Raw genomic sequence first — 15211 nt, 5'->3', positions numbered from 1 at the left:
TATTTTATGCTTCTGGCGTTGATTTCTAAGTCCCTAGCTATTCGATCTGGTAGAGCAACGCCCTAGAGCGAAACCTAGGTTGCCCGGAAAGTAGAAATGACCATAACTTTCATCCTGGTTGCAATTATTCGTTTTATACGATGGAAAAGCTGCTGTATTTTTATCGTATTTTCTGCTTCTGGCATTGACTTCTAAGGTCCTAGCTACTCAATCTGGAAGGGCAACGCCCAGAGTGAACCCTATGTTGCCCGGAACGAAGAAATGACCACTACTTTCACACTGGTTGCAATTATTCGTTTTACACAATGGAAAAACTGTTGTATTTATGGTGTATTTTATGCCTCTGGCGTTGACTTCTAAGGTCCTAACTATTCGACTTGGTGGAGCAACGCCCTAGAGCGGAGCCTAGGTTGCCCGGAACGTAGAAATGACCATCACTTTCACACTGTTTGCAATTGTTCATTTTATATGATGGAAAACCTGTTGTACTTATATTGTATTATTGTATCGGGCGTTGACTTCTATGGCCCTACCTATCCGATCTGGTGTAGCAACGCCCTAGAGTGAAGCCTAGGTTGCCCGGAAGGTAGAAATGACCATTACTTTCACACTCATTGCAATTATTCCTGTTATACGATGGAAAAGCTGTGGTATTTATATTGTATTTTATGCTTCTGGCGTCGACTTCTAAGGCCGTAGCTATTACATGTGGTGCAGCAACGCCCTAGGGTGACGCCTAGGTTGCCCGGAGCGTAGAAATGACCATCACTTTCACTCTGTTTGCAATTGTTCATTTTATATGATGGAAAGCTGTTGTAGTGATATTGTATTTTATGTATCGGGCGTTGACTTCTATGGCCCTACCTATTCGATCTGGTGTAGCAACGCCCTAGAGTGAAGCCTAGGTTGCCCGGAAGGTAGAAATGACCATTACTTTCACACTGTTTGCAATTATTCATTCTATACGATGGAAAAGCTGCTGTATTTTTATCGTATTTTCTGCTTCTGGCATTGACTTCTAAGGTCCTAGCTACTCAATGCGGTGGGGCAACGTCCAGAGTGAATCCTATGTTGCCCGGAACGAAGAAATGACCACAACTTTCACACTGGTTGCAATTATTCGTTTTACACAATGCAAAAACTGTTGTATTTATGGTGTATTTTATGCTTCTGGCGTTGACTTCTAAGGCCTTAACTATTTGATCTGGTGGAGCAACGGTCTAGAGCGAAACCTAGACTGCCCGGAACGTGGAAATGACCATTACTTTCACACTGGTTACAATTATTCGTTTTATACGATGGAAAAACTGTTGTATTTTTTTTTCTATTTGGTGCTTCTGCCGTTGACTTCTTAGACCCTAGCTATTGGATCTGGCGGACGAACGCCCTAGAGTGAAGCCTAGGTGGCCCGGAACGTAGAACAGACCATATCTTTCAGACTTGTTGCAATTATTCCTGTTATGTGATGGAAAAACTGTTGTATTTATATTGCATTTCTGCTTCTGGCGTTGACTTTTAAGGCCTTAACTATTTGATCTGGTGGAGCAACGCCCTTGAGTGAAGCCTAGGTTGCCCGGAACGTAGAAATAACCATAACTTTCACACTGGTTGCAATTATTCGTTTTATACGATGGAAAAGCTGTTTTATTTATATTGGATTTTATGCTCCTGGCGTTGACTTCTAAGGCCTTAACTATTGGACCTGGTGGACCAACGCCCTAGAGTGAAACCTAGGTTATCCGGAACGTAGAAATGTCCAGTACATTCAAACTGGTTGCAGTTATTCCTGTTAAACGATGAAAAAACTGTTGCATCATTATTGTATTTTATGCTTCTGGTGTTGACTTCTGAAGCCCTAACTATTCGATCTGGTGGAGCAACGCCCTAGAGTGAAGCCTAGGTTGGCCGGAATGTAGAAATGTCCATAACTTTCACACTGGCTGCAATTATTCCTGTTATACGATGGAAAAACTGTTGTATTTTAATTGTATTTTATGCTTTTAGCGATGAATTATAAGTCCCTAGCTATTCCCTCTGGTGGAGCAACGCCCTAGAGTGACGCCTAGGTTGCTCGGAACGTAGAAATGACCATTACTTTCACACTGGTTGCAATTATTCCTGTTATACGATGGAAAAACTGTTGTATTTTAATTGTCTTTTATGCTTTTAGCGATGAATTATAAGTCCCTAGCTATTCGATCTGGTGGAGCAACGCCCTAGAGTGACGCCTAGGTTGCTCGGAACGCAGAAATGACCATTACTTTCACACTTGTTGCAATTACTCCTGTTATACGAGGGAAAAACTGTTGTATTTTTATTGCATTTTATGCTTCGGGCATTGACTTTTAAGGCCCTAACTATTCAATCTGTTGGAGCAACGCCCTAGGGTGAAGCCTAGGTTGCCCGGAACGTAGAAATGAGCATAACTATCACACTGGTTGCAATTATTCGTTTTATACGATGGAAAAGCTGCTTTATTTATATCGTATTTTATGCTTTTGGGGTTGACTTCTTAGGTCCTAACTATTCCATCTGGTGGATCAACGCCCTAGGGTGAAGCCTAGGTTGCCCGGAAAGTAGAAATGACTATAACTTTCATACTCGTAGCTATTATTCGTTTTATACGATGGAAAAACTGTTCTATTTATTTTGCATTTTATGCTTCGGGCATTGTCTTCTAAGGCCCTAACTATTCAATCTGTTGGAGCAACGCCCTAGGGTGAAGCCTAGGTTGCCCGGAAAGTAGAAATGACCATAACTTTCATCCTGGTTGCAATTATTCGTTTTATATGATGGAAAAACTGTTGTATTTATATTGTATTTTATGCTTCTGGCGTTGATTTCTAAGTCCCTAGCTATTCGATCTGGTAGAGCAACGCCCTAGAGTGAAACCTAGGTTATCCGGAACGTAGAAATGTCCAGTACATTCACACTGGTTGCAGTTATTCCTGTTAGACGATGGAAAAACTGTTGCATCATTATTGTATTTTATGCTTCTGGTGTTGACTTCTGAGGCCCTAACTATTCGATCTGGTGGAGCAACGCCCTAGAGTGAAGCCTCGGTTGGCCGGAACGTAGAAATGACCATTACTTTCACACTGGTTGCAATTATTCCTGTTATACGATGGAAAAACTGTTGTATTTTAATTGTATTTTATGCTCTTAGCGATGAATTATAAGTCCCTAGCTATTCGATCTGGTGGAGCAACGCCCTAGAGTGACGCCTAGGTTGCTCGGAACGCAGAAATGACCATTACTTTCACACTGGTTGCAATTATTCCTGTTATACGAGGGAAAAACTGTTGTATTTTTATTGCATTTTATGCTTCGGGCATTGACTTTTAAGGCCCTAACTATTCAATCTGTTGGAGCAACGCCCTAGAGTGAAGCCTAGGTTGCCCGGAACGTAGAAATGACCATAACTTTCATACTGGTTGCAGTTATTCGTTTTATATGATGGAAAATCTGTTCTATTTATTTTGTATTTAATGCTTCGTGCGTTGGCTTTTAAGGCCCTAACTGTTTGATCTGGTGGAGCAACGCCCTAGAGTGAAACCTAGGTTGCCCGGAACGTAGAAATGACCATAACTTTCACACTGGTTGCTATTATTCGTTTTATACGATGGAAAAACTGTTATATTTATATTGTATTTTATGCTTCTGGCGTTGTCTTCTTAGGCCCTAACTGTTTGATCTGGTGGAGCAACGCCCTAGAGTGAAGCCGAGGTTGCCCGGTACGTAGAAATGACCATCACTTTCAAACTGATTGCAATTATTCGTTTTATACAATGGAAAAACTGTTCTATTTATTTTGTATTTTATGCTTCGGGCGTTGACTTCTAAGGCCCTAACTGTCTGATCTGTTGGAGCAACGCCCTAGAGTGAAACCTAGGTTGCCCGGAACGTAGAAATGACCATAACTTTCACACTGGTTGCTATTATTCGTTTTATGCGATGGAAAAACTGTTATATTTACATTGTATTTAATGCGTCTGGCGTTCACTTCTTAGGCCCTAACTATTCGATATGGTGGAGCACCGCCCTAGAGTGAAGCCTAGGATGCTCGGAACGTAGAAATGAGCACTACTTTCACACTGTTTGCAATTATTCCTGTTATACGATGGAAAAACTGTTGTATTTATATTGAATTTTATGCCTCTGGCGTTGACTTCTAAGGCCGTAGCTATTAGATGTGGTGGAGCATCGCCCTAGAGTGACGCCTAGGGTGCTCGGAACGTAGAAATGACCATTACTTTCACACTGGTTGCAATTATTCGTTTTATACGATGGAAAAGCTGTTGTATTTATATTGTATTTCATGCTTCTGGCGTTGACTTCTAAGGCCCTAGCTATTCGATCTAGTGGAGCAACGCCCTAGAGTGAAGCCTAGGTTGCCCGGAACGGAGAAATGACCATCACTTTCAAACAGGTTGCAATTATTCCTGTTATACGATGGAAACACTGTTGTATTTTTTTTGTATTTTATGGTTCGGGCGTTGACGTCTAAGGCCCTAACTGTTTGATCTGGTGGAGCAACGCCCTAGAGTGAAACCTAGGTTGCCCGGAACGTAGAAATGACCATAACTTTCACACTGGTTGCTATTATTCGTTTTATGCGATGGAAAAACTGTTATATTTACATTGTATTTAATGCGTCTGGCGTTCACTTCTTAGGCCCTAACTATTCGATATGGTGGAGCACCGCCCTAGAGTGAAGCCTAGGATGCTCGGAACGTAGAAATGAGCACTACTTTCACACTGTTTGCAATTATTCCTGTTATACGATGGAAAAACTGTTGTATTTATATTGAATTTTATGCCTCTGGCGTTGACTTCTAAGGCCGTAGCTATTAGATGTGGTGGAGCATCGCCCTAGAGTGACGCCTAGGGTGCTCGGAACGTAGAAATGACCATTACTTTCACACTGGTTGCAATTATTCGTTTTATACGATGGAAAAGCTGTTGTATTTATATTGTATTTCATGCTTCTGGCGTTGACTTCTAAGGCCCTAGCTATTCGATCTAGTGGAGCAACGCCCTAGAGTGAAGCCTAGGTTGCCCGGAACGGAGAAATGACCATCACTTTCAAACAGGTTGCAATTATTCCTGTTATACGATGGAAACACTGTTGTATTTTTTTTTGTATTTTATGGTTCGGGCGTTGACGTCTAAGGCCCTAACTGTTTGATCTGGTGGAGCAACGCCCTAGAGTGTAGCCTAGCTTGCCCGGAACGTAGAAATGACCATAACATTAACACTGATTGCTATTATTCGTTTTATACGATGGAAAAACTGTTATATTTATATTGTATTTTATGCTTCTGGCGTTCACTTCTTAAGCCCTAACTATTCGATCTGGAGGAACAACACCGTAGAGTGAAGCCTAGGTTGCCCGGAACTTAGAAATGAGCATTACTTTCACACTGTTTGCAATTATTCCTTTTATACAATGGAAAAGCTGTTGTATTTATATCGTATTTTATGCTTCTGGCGTTGACATCTAAGGACCTAACTATTCGTTCTGGTGCAGCAGCGCCCTAGCGTGAAGCCTAGGCTGCTCGGAATGTAGAAATGACCATAATTTTCACATTGGTTGCAATTATTCGTTTTATACGATGGAAAAGCTGTTGTATTTATATTGTATTTTATGCCTCTGGCGTTGACTTCTAAGGCCGTAGCTATTAGATGTGGTGGAGCAACGCCCTAGAGTGACGCCTAGGGTGCTCGGAACGTAGAAATGACCATTACTTTCACACTGGTTGCAATTATTCGTTTTATACGATGGAAAAACTGTTGTATTTATATTGTATTTTATGCTTCTGGCGTTGATTTCTAAGTCCCTAGCTATTCGATCTGGTAGAGCAACGCCCTAGAGCGATACCTAGGTTATCCGGAACGTAGAAATGTCCAGTACATTCAAACTGGTTGCAGTTATTCCTGTTAAACGATGGAAAAACTGTTGCATCATTATTGTATTTTATGCTTCTGGTGTTGACTTCTGAAGCCCTAACTATTCGATCTGGTGGATCAACGCCCTAGGGTGAAGCCTAGGTTGCCCGGAAAGTAGAAATGACCATAACTTTCATACTCGAAGCAATTATTCGTTTTATACGATGGAAAAACTGTTCTATTTATTTTGCATTTTATGCTTCGGGCATTGTCTTCTAAGGCCCTAACTATTCAATCTGTTGGAGCAACGCCCTAGGGTGAAGCCTAGGTTGCCCGGAAAGTAGAAATGACCATAACTTTCATCCTGGTTGCAATTATTCGTTTTATACGATGGAAAAGCTGCTGTATTTTTATCGTATTTTCTGCTTCTGGCATTGACTTCTAAGGTCCTAGCTACTCAATCTGGAAGGGCAACGCCCAGAGTGAACCCTATGTTGCCCGGAACGAAGAAATGACCACTACTTTCACACTGGTTGCAATTATTCGTTTTACACAATGGAAAAACTGTTGTATTTATGGTGTATTTTATGCCTCTGGCGTTGACTTCTAAGGTCCTAACTATTCGACTTGGTGGAGCAACGCCCTAGAGCGGAGCCTAGGTTGCCCGGAACGTAGAAATGACCATCACTTTCACACTGTTTGCAATTGTTCATTTTATATGATGGAAAACCTGTTGTACTTATATTGTATTATTGTATCGGGCGTTGACTTCTATGGCCCTACCTATCCGATCTGGTGTAGCAACGCCCTAGAGTGAAGCCTAGGTTGCCCGGAAGGTAGAAATGACCATTACTTTCACACTCATTGCAATTATTCCTGTTATACGATGGAAAAGCTGTGGTATTTATATTGTATTTTATGCTTCTGGCGTCGACTTCTAAGGCCGTAGCTATTACATGTGGTGCAGCAACGCCCTAGGGTGACGCCTAGGTTGCCCGGAGCGTAGAAATGACCATCACTTTCACTCTGTTTGCAATTGTTCATTTTATATGATGGAAAGCTGTTGTAGTGATATTGTATTTTATGTATCGGGCGTTGACTTCTATGGCCCTACCTATTCGATCTGGTGTAGCAACGCCCTAGAGTGAAGCCTAGGTTGCCCGGAAGGTAGAAATGACCATTACTTTCACACTGTTTGCAATTATTCATTCTATACGATGGAAAAGCTGCTGTATTTTTATCGTATTTTCTGCTTCTGGCATTGACTTCTAAGGTCCTAGCTACTCAATGCGGTGGGGCAACGTCCAGAGTGAATCCTATGTTGCCCGGAACGAAGAAATGACCACAACTTTCACACTGGTTGCAATTATTCGTTTTACACAATGCAAAAACTGTTGTATTTATGGTGTATTTTATGCTTCTGGCGTTGACTTCTAAGGCCTTAACTATTTGATCTGGTGGAGCAACGGTCTAGAGCGAAACCTAGACTGCCCGGAACGTGGAAATGACCATTACTTTCACACTGGTTTCAATTATTCGTTTTATACGATGGAAAAACTGTTGTATTTTTTTTTCTATTTGGTGCTTCTGCCGTTGACTTCTTAGACCCTAGCTATTGGATCTGGCGGACGAACGCCCTAGAGTGAAGCCTAGGTGGCCCGGAACGTAGAACAGACCATATCTTTCAGACTTGTTGCAATTATTCCTGTTATGTGATGGAAAAACTGTTGTATTTATATTGCATTTCTGCTTCTGGCGTTGACTTTTAAGGCCTTAACTATTTGATCTGGTGGAGCAACGCCCTTGAGTGAAGCCTAGGTTGCCCGGAACGTAGAAATAACCATAACTTTCACACTGGTTGCAATTATTCGTTTTATACGATGGAAAAGCTGTTTTATTTATATTGGATTTTATGCTCCTGGCGTTGACTTCTAAGGCCTTAACTATTGGACCTGGTGGACCAACGCCCTAGAGTGAAGCCTTGATTGCCCGGAACGTAGAAATGACCATTACCTTCACTCTGGTTGCAATTATTCCTGTTATACGACGGAAATACTGCTGCATTTTTATTGCATTTTATGCTTCGGGCGTTGACTTCTAAGGCCGTAGCTATTCGATGTGGTGCAGCAACGCCACAGAGTGAAGCCTAGGTTGCCCGTGACGTAGAAATGACCATCACTTTCACACTGGTTGCAATTATTCCTGTTATACCATGGAAAAAATCTTGTATCTTTATAGTATTTTATGCTTCGGGCATTGACTTCTATGACCCTACCTATTCGATCTGGTGGACCACCGACCGAGAGTGAAGCCTAGGTTGCCGGGAACGCACAAACGACCGTTACTTTCACAATGTTTGCAATTATTCATTTTATACGGTCGAAAAACTGTTGTATTTATGTTGTATTCTATGCTTCTGACGTTGACTTCTAAGGCCGTAGCTATTCGATGTGGTGGAGCAACGCCCTAGAGTGGAACCTATGTTGCCCGGAACGTAGAAATGACCATCACTTTCAAACCGGATGCAATTATTCCTGTTATATGATGGAAAAACTGTTGTATTTCTATTGCATTATATGCTTCGGGCATTGACTTCTACGGCCCTAACTATTCAATCTGTTGGAGCAACGCCCTAGGGTGAAGCCTAGGTTGCCCGGAAAGTAGAAATGACCATAAGTTTCATACTGCTTGCAATTATTCGTTTTAGACGATGGAAAAACTGTTGTATTTATATTGTATTTTATGCTTCTGGCGTTGACTTCTAAGGCCCTAGCTATTCGATCTATTGGAGCAACGCCCTAGAGTGAAGCCTAGGTTGCCCGGAAAGGAGAAATGACCATAACTTTTACACTGGTAGCAATTAATCGTTTTATACAATGGAAAAACTGTTCTATTTATTTTGTATTTAATGCTTCGGGCGTTGGCTTCTAAGGCCCTAACTGTTTGATCTGGTGGAGCAACGCCCTAGAGTGAATCCTAGGTTGCCCGGAACGTAGAATTGGCCATCACTTTGAAACTGGTTGCAATTAATCCAGTTATACGATGGAAGAACTGTTGTATTTTTATTGCATTTTATGCTTCTGGCGTTCACTTCTTAGGACCTAACTATTCGATCTGGTGGAACAACGCCCTAGGGTGAAGCCTAGGTTGCCCGGAACGTAGAAATGACTATCACTTTCGCACTGGTTGCTATTATTCGTGATATACGATGGAAAAACTGTTACATTTTTATTTTATTTTATGCTTCGGGCGTTGACTTCTAAGGCCCTAACTATTCGATCTGGTGGAGCAACGCCCTAGAGTGAAGCCTAGGTAGCCCGGAACGTAGAAATGACCCTATCTTTCAAACCAGTTTCAATTATCCGTTTTATACAATGGAAAAACTGTTGTATTTATTTTGTATTTTATGCTTCGTGCATTGACTTCTAAGGCCCTAACTATTCGATGTGGTGGAGCAACGCCCTAGAGCGAAATCTAGGTTGCCAGGAACGTAGAAATGACCATTACTTTCACACTGGTTGCAATTATTCCTGTTATACGGTGGACAAACTGTTAGATTTTTATTGTACCTTATGCTTCTGGCGTTGACTTCTTAGACCCTAACTGTTCGATCTGGTGGAACAACGCCCTAGAGTGAAGCCTAGGTTGCCCAGAACGTAGAAATGACCATAACTTTCACACTGGTTGCAATTATTCGTTTTATACAATGGAAAAACTGTTCTTTTTATTTTGTATTTTATGCTTCGGGCGTTGACTTCTAAGGCCATACCTATACGATCTGGTGGAGCAACGCCCTAGAGTGAAGCCTAGGTTGCCCGGAACGTAGAAATGACCATATCCTTCACACTGGTTGCAATTATTCCTGTTACACGATGGAAAAACTGTTGTATTTTTATTGTATTTTATGCCTCTGGCGTTGACTTCTTAGGCCCGAACTATTCGATCTGGTGGAGCAACGCCCTAGAGTGAAGCCTAGGTTTGCCCGGAACATAGAAATGACCATAACTTTCACAACGGTTGCAAATATTCGTTTTATACGATGGAAAAACTGTTGTATTTATATTGTGTCTTATGCCTCTGGAGTTGACTTCTTAGGACCTAACTATTCGATCTGGTGGAGCACCGCCATAGAGTGTAGCCTAGGTTGCCCGGAACGTCGAAATGACCATAACTTTCACACCGGTTGCAATTATTCGTTTTATACGATGGAGAAACTGTTGTATTTATTTTGTATTTTATGCTCCTGGCGTTGACTTCTAAGTCCGTAGCCATTCGATCTGGTGGAGCAGCGCCCTAGAGTGAAGCCTATGTTGCCGGGAACGTAGAAATGACCATAGCTTTCACTCTGGTGCAGTTATTCGTTTTATACAACGGAAAAACTGTTCTATATATTTTGTATTTTATGATTCGAGCGTTGACTTCTAAGGCCCAACCTATTCTATCTGGTTGGGCAACGTCCAACAGTCATGCCTATGTCGCCCGGAACGTAGAAATGACCATAACTTTCACACTGGCTACAGTTATTCCTGTTATACGATGGAAAACTGTTGTATTTATATTGTATTTTAAGCTTCTGGCGTTGGCTTCTAAGGCCCATCTATTCGATGTGGTGGAGTATCGCCCTAGAGTGAAGCCTATGTAGCCCGGAACGTAGAAATGGCCATTACTTTCACACTGGTTGCAATTATTCGTTTTTTTCGGTGTTAAAACTGTTGTATTTATTTTGTATTTGGTGCTTCTAGCGTTGACTTCCTAGGCCCTAACTATTCGATCTGGTGAAACAACGCCCTAGAGTGAGGCAGACGTTGCCCGGATCGTAGAAATTGCATCACTTTCACACTGGTTGCAATTATTCCTGTTATACGGTGGAAAAACTGTTGGATTTTTATTATATTTTATGCCCCGGGCGTAGATTTCTAAGGCCCTAGCTATTCGATCTGGTGGAGCTGCGCCCTTCACTGAAGCCTAGGTTGCGCGGAACGTAGAAGTGACAACCTCTTTCACACTGGTTGCAATTAATCGTGTTATACGATGGAAAAACTGTTGCATTTTTATCTTATTATATGCTTCGTGCGTAGCCTTCTAAGGCCCTAACAATTCGATCTGGTGGAGCAACGCCCTAGAGTGAAGCCTAGGTAGCCCGGAACGTAGAAATGACCCTATCATTCAAACCAGTTTCAATTATCCGTTTTATACAATGGAAAAACTGTTGTATTTATTTTTTATTTTACGCTTCGTGCATTGACTTCTAAGGCCCTAACTATTCGATCTTTTGGAGCAAAGACCTAGAGTGAAGCCTAGGTTGCCCGGAACGTAGAAATGACTATTACCTTCACACTGTTTGTAGTTATTCCTGTCGTACGATGGAAAGACTGTTGTATTTTTGTATCTTATGCTTCTGGCGTTGACTTCTTAGGCCCTAACTATTCGATGTGGTGGAGCAACGCCCTAGAGCGAAATCTAGGTTGCCAGGAGTGTAGAAATGACCATTACTTTCACACTGGTTGCAATTATTCCTGTTATACGGTGGACAAACTGTTAGATTTTTATTGTACTTTATGCTTCTGGCGTTGACTTCTTAGGCCGTAACTATTCGATCTGGTGGAACAACGCCCTAGAGTGAAGCCTAGGTTGCCCGGAACGTAGAAATGGCTATTACCTTCACACTGGTTGTAGTTATTCCTGTCGTACGATGGAAAGACTGTTGTATTTTTGTATCTTATGCATCTGGCGTTGACTTCTTAGGCCCTAGCTATTCGATCTGGTGGAGCAACGCCCTAGAGTGAGGCCTAGGTTTGCCCGGAACATAGAAATGACTATAACTTTCACACCGGTTGCAAATATTCGTTATATAAGATGGAAAACCTGTTGTATTTATACTGTGTTTTATGCCTCTGGAGTTGACTTCTTAGGCCCTAACTATTCGATCTGGTGGAGCAACGCCATAGAGTGTAGCCTAGGTTGCCCGGAACGTAGAAATGACCATAACTTTCACACCGATTGCAATTATTCGTTTTATACGATGGAAAAACTGTTGTATTTATTTTGTATTTTATGCTCCTGGCGTTGACTTCCTAGGCCCTAACTATTCGATCTGGTGAAACAACGCCCTAGAGTGAGGCAGACGTTGCCCGGATCGCAGAAATTGCATCACTTTCACACTGGTTGCAATTATTCCTGTTATACGGTGGAAAAACTGTTGGATTCTTATTGTATTTTATGCTTCAGGCGTTGTCTTCTAAGGTCGTAGCTATTCGATGTGGTGGAGCAACGCCCTAAAGTGAAGCCTAGGTTGCCCGGAACGTAGAAATGACCATTACCTGCACACTGGTTGCAATTATTCCTGTTACGCGATGAAGAGACTGTTGTATTTATACTGTATTTTATGCTTCTGGCGTTGACTTCTAAGTCCCTAGCTGTTCGATCTGGTGGAGCAGCGCCCTTGAGTGAAGCCTAGGTTTCCCGGAACGTAGAAATGACCATTACCATCACGCTGCTTGCAATTATTCATTTTATACGATGGAAAAACTGTTGTATTTTTATTGTATTTTATGCCCCGGGCGTAGATTTCTAAGGCCCTAGCTATTCGATCTGATGGAGCTGCGCCCTTCACTGAAGCCTAGGTTGCCCGGAACGTAGAAGTGACTACCTCTTTCACACTGGTTGCAATTAATCGTGTTATACGATGGAAAAACTGTTGCATTTTTATCCTATTATATGCTTCGTGCGTAGCCTTCTAAGGCCCTAACAATTCGATCTGGTGGAGCAACGCCCTAGAGTGAAGCCTAGGTAGCCCGGAACGTAGAACTGACCCTATCTTTCAAACCAGTTTCAATTATCCGTTTTATACAATGAAAAAACTGTTGTATTTATTTTGTATTTTATGCTTCGTGCATTGACTTCTAAGGCCCTAGCTATTCGATCTTTTGGAGCAAAGGCCTAGAGTGAAGCCTAGGTTGCCCGGAACGTAGAAATGACTATTACCTTCACACTGGTTGTAGTTATTCCTGTCGTACGATGGAAAGACTGTTGTATTTTTGTATCTTATGCTTCTGGCGTTGACTTCTTAGGCCCTAACTATTCGATCTGGTGGAGCAACGCCCTAGAGTGAAGCCTAGGTTTGCCCGGAACACAGAAATGACCATTACTTTCACACTGTTTGCAATTATTCATTCTATACGATGGAAAAGCTGCTGTATTTTTATCGTATTTTCTGCTTCTGGCATTGACTTCTAAGGTCCTAGCTACTCAATCTGGTAGGGCAACGTCCAGTGTGAACCCTCTGTTGCCCGGAACGAAGAAATGACCACAACTTTCACACTGGTTGCAATTATTCGTTTTACACAATGGAAAAACTGTTGTATTTATGGTGTATTTTATGCCTCTGGCGTTGACTTCTAAGGTCCTAGCTATTCGACCTGGTGGAGCAACGCCGTAGAGCGGAGCCCAGGTTGCCCGGAAGGTAGAAATGACCATTACTTTCACACTGTTTGCAATTATTCATTCTATACGATGGAAAAGCTGCTGTATTTTTATCGTATTTTCTGCTTCTGGCATTGACTTCTAAGGTCCTAGCTACTCAATCTGGTAGGGCAACGTCCAGAGTGAACCCTATGTTGCCCGGAACGAAGAAATGACCACAACTTTCACACTGGTTGCAATTATTCGATTTACACAATGGAAAAACTGTTGTATTTATGGTGTATTTTATGCCTCTGGCGTTGACTTCTAAGGTCCTAACTTTTCGACTTGGTGGAGCAACGCCCTAGAGCGGAGCCTAGGTTGCCCGGAACGTAGAAATGACCATCACTTTCACACTGTTTGCAATTGTTCATTTTATATGATGGAAAACCTGTTGTACTTATATTGTATTATTGTATCGGGCGCTGACATCTATGGCCCTACCTATCCGATCTGGTGTAGCAACGCCCTAGAGTGAAGCCTAGGTTGCCCGGAAGGTAGAAATGACCATTACTTTCACACTCATTGCAATTATTCCTGTTATACGATGGAAAAGCTGTTGTATTTATATTGTATTTTATGCTTCTGGCGTCGACTTCTAAGGCCGTAGCTATTACATGTGGTGCAGCAACGCCCTAGGGTGACGCCTAGGTTGCCCGGAGCGTAGAAATGACCATCACTTTCACTCTGTTTGCAATTGTTCATTTTATATGATGGAAAGCTGTTGTAGTGATATTGTATTTTATGTATCGGGCGTTGACTTCTATGGCCCTACCTATTCGATCTGGTGTAGCAACGCCCTAGAGTGAAGCCTAGGTTGCCCGGAATGTAGAAATGTCCATAACTTTCACACTGGTTGCAATTATTCGTTTTATACGATGGAAAAGCTGTTGTATTTATATTGCATTTCATGCATCTGGCGCTGACCTCTAAGGCGCTAACTATTCGATCTGGTGGAGCAACGCACTAGAGTGAAGCCTAGCTTGCTCGGAATGCAGAAATGTCTATAGCTTTCACACTGGTTGCAATTATTCACTTTATACGATGGAGAAACTCTTGTATCTTTATTGTATTTTATGCTTCAGGCATTGACTTCTATAGCCATACCTATTCCATCTGGAGGAGCAACGCCCTAGTGTCAAGCCTAGGTTGCCCGGAACGTAGAAGTGACCATAACTTTAACACTGGCTGCAATTATCCTTTTTATACGAAGGAAAAACTGTTGTATTTATTTTGTATTTTATGATTCTGACGTTGACTTCTTAGGCCCTAACTATTCGCTCTGGTTGACCATCGCCCTAGAGTGAAGCCTAGGTTGCCCGGAACGTGGAAATGACCACCACCATCACTCTGCTTGCAAATATTCCTGTTATTCGATAGAAAAACTGTTGTATCTTTATTGTATTTTATGCTTCAGGCGTTGACTTCTAAGACCCTAGCTATTCGATACGGTGGAGCAGCGGCCTAGAGTAAAGCCTAGGTTGCCCGAAACGTAGAAATGACCATTACCTTCACGCTTGTTGCAATTATTCCTGCTAAACGATGGAAAAACTGTTGTATCTTTATTGTATTTTATGCTTCGGGCGTTGACTTCTAAGACCCTAGCTATTCGATCTGCTGGAGCAACGCCCTAGAGTCAACTTTAGGTTGCCTGGAACGTAGATATGACCATAACTTTCACAGTGATTGCAATTATTCGTTTTATACGAAGGAAAGAATGTTGTTTTATTTTGCATTTTATGCTTCTGGCGATGACTTCTAAGGACCTAGCTATTCGATCTGGTGGAGTAACGCCCTAGGGTGAAGCCTAGGTTGCCCGGAAAGTAGAAATGATGTTAACTTTCATACTGGTTGCAATTAT

Source organism: Calliopsis andreniformis, unplaced genomic scaffold (genome assembly GCF_051401765.1).
Source record: "Calliopsis andreniformis isolate RMS-2024a unplaced genomic scaffold, iyCalAndr_principal scaffold0026, whole genome shotgun sequence".
NCBI lineage: Eukaryota > Metazoa > Arthropoda > Insecta > Hymenoptera > Andrenidae > Calliopsis > Calliopsis andreniformis.
This window is presented reverse-complemented; position numbering follows the sequence as displayed.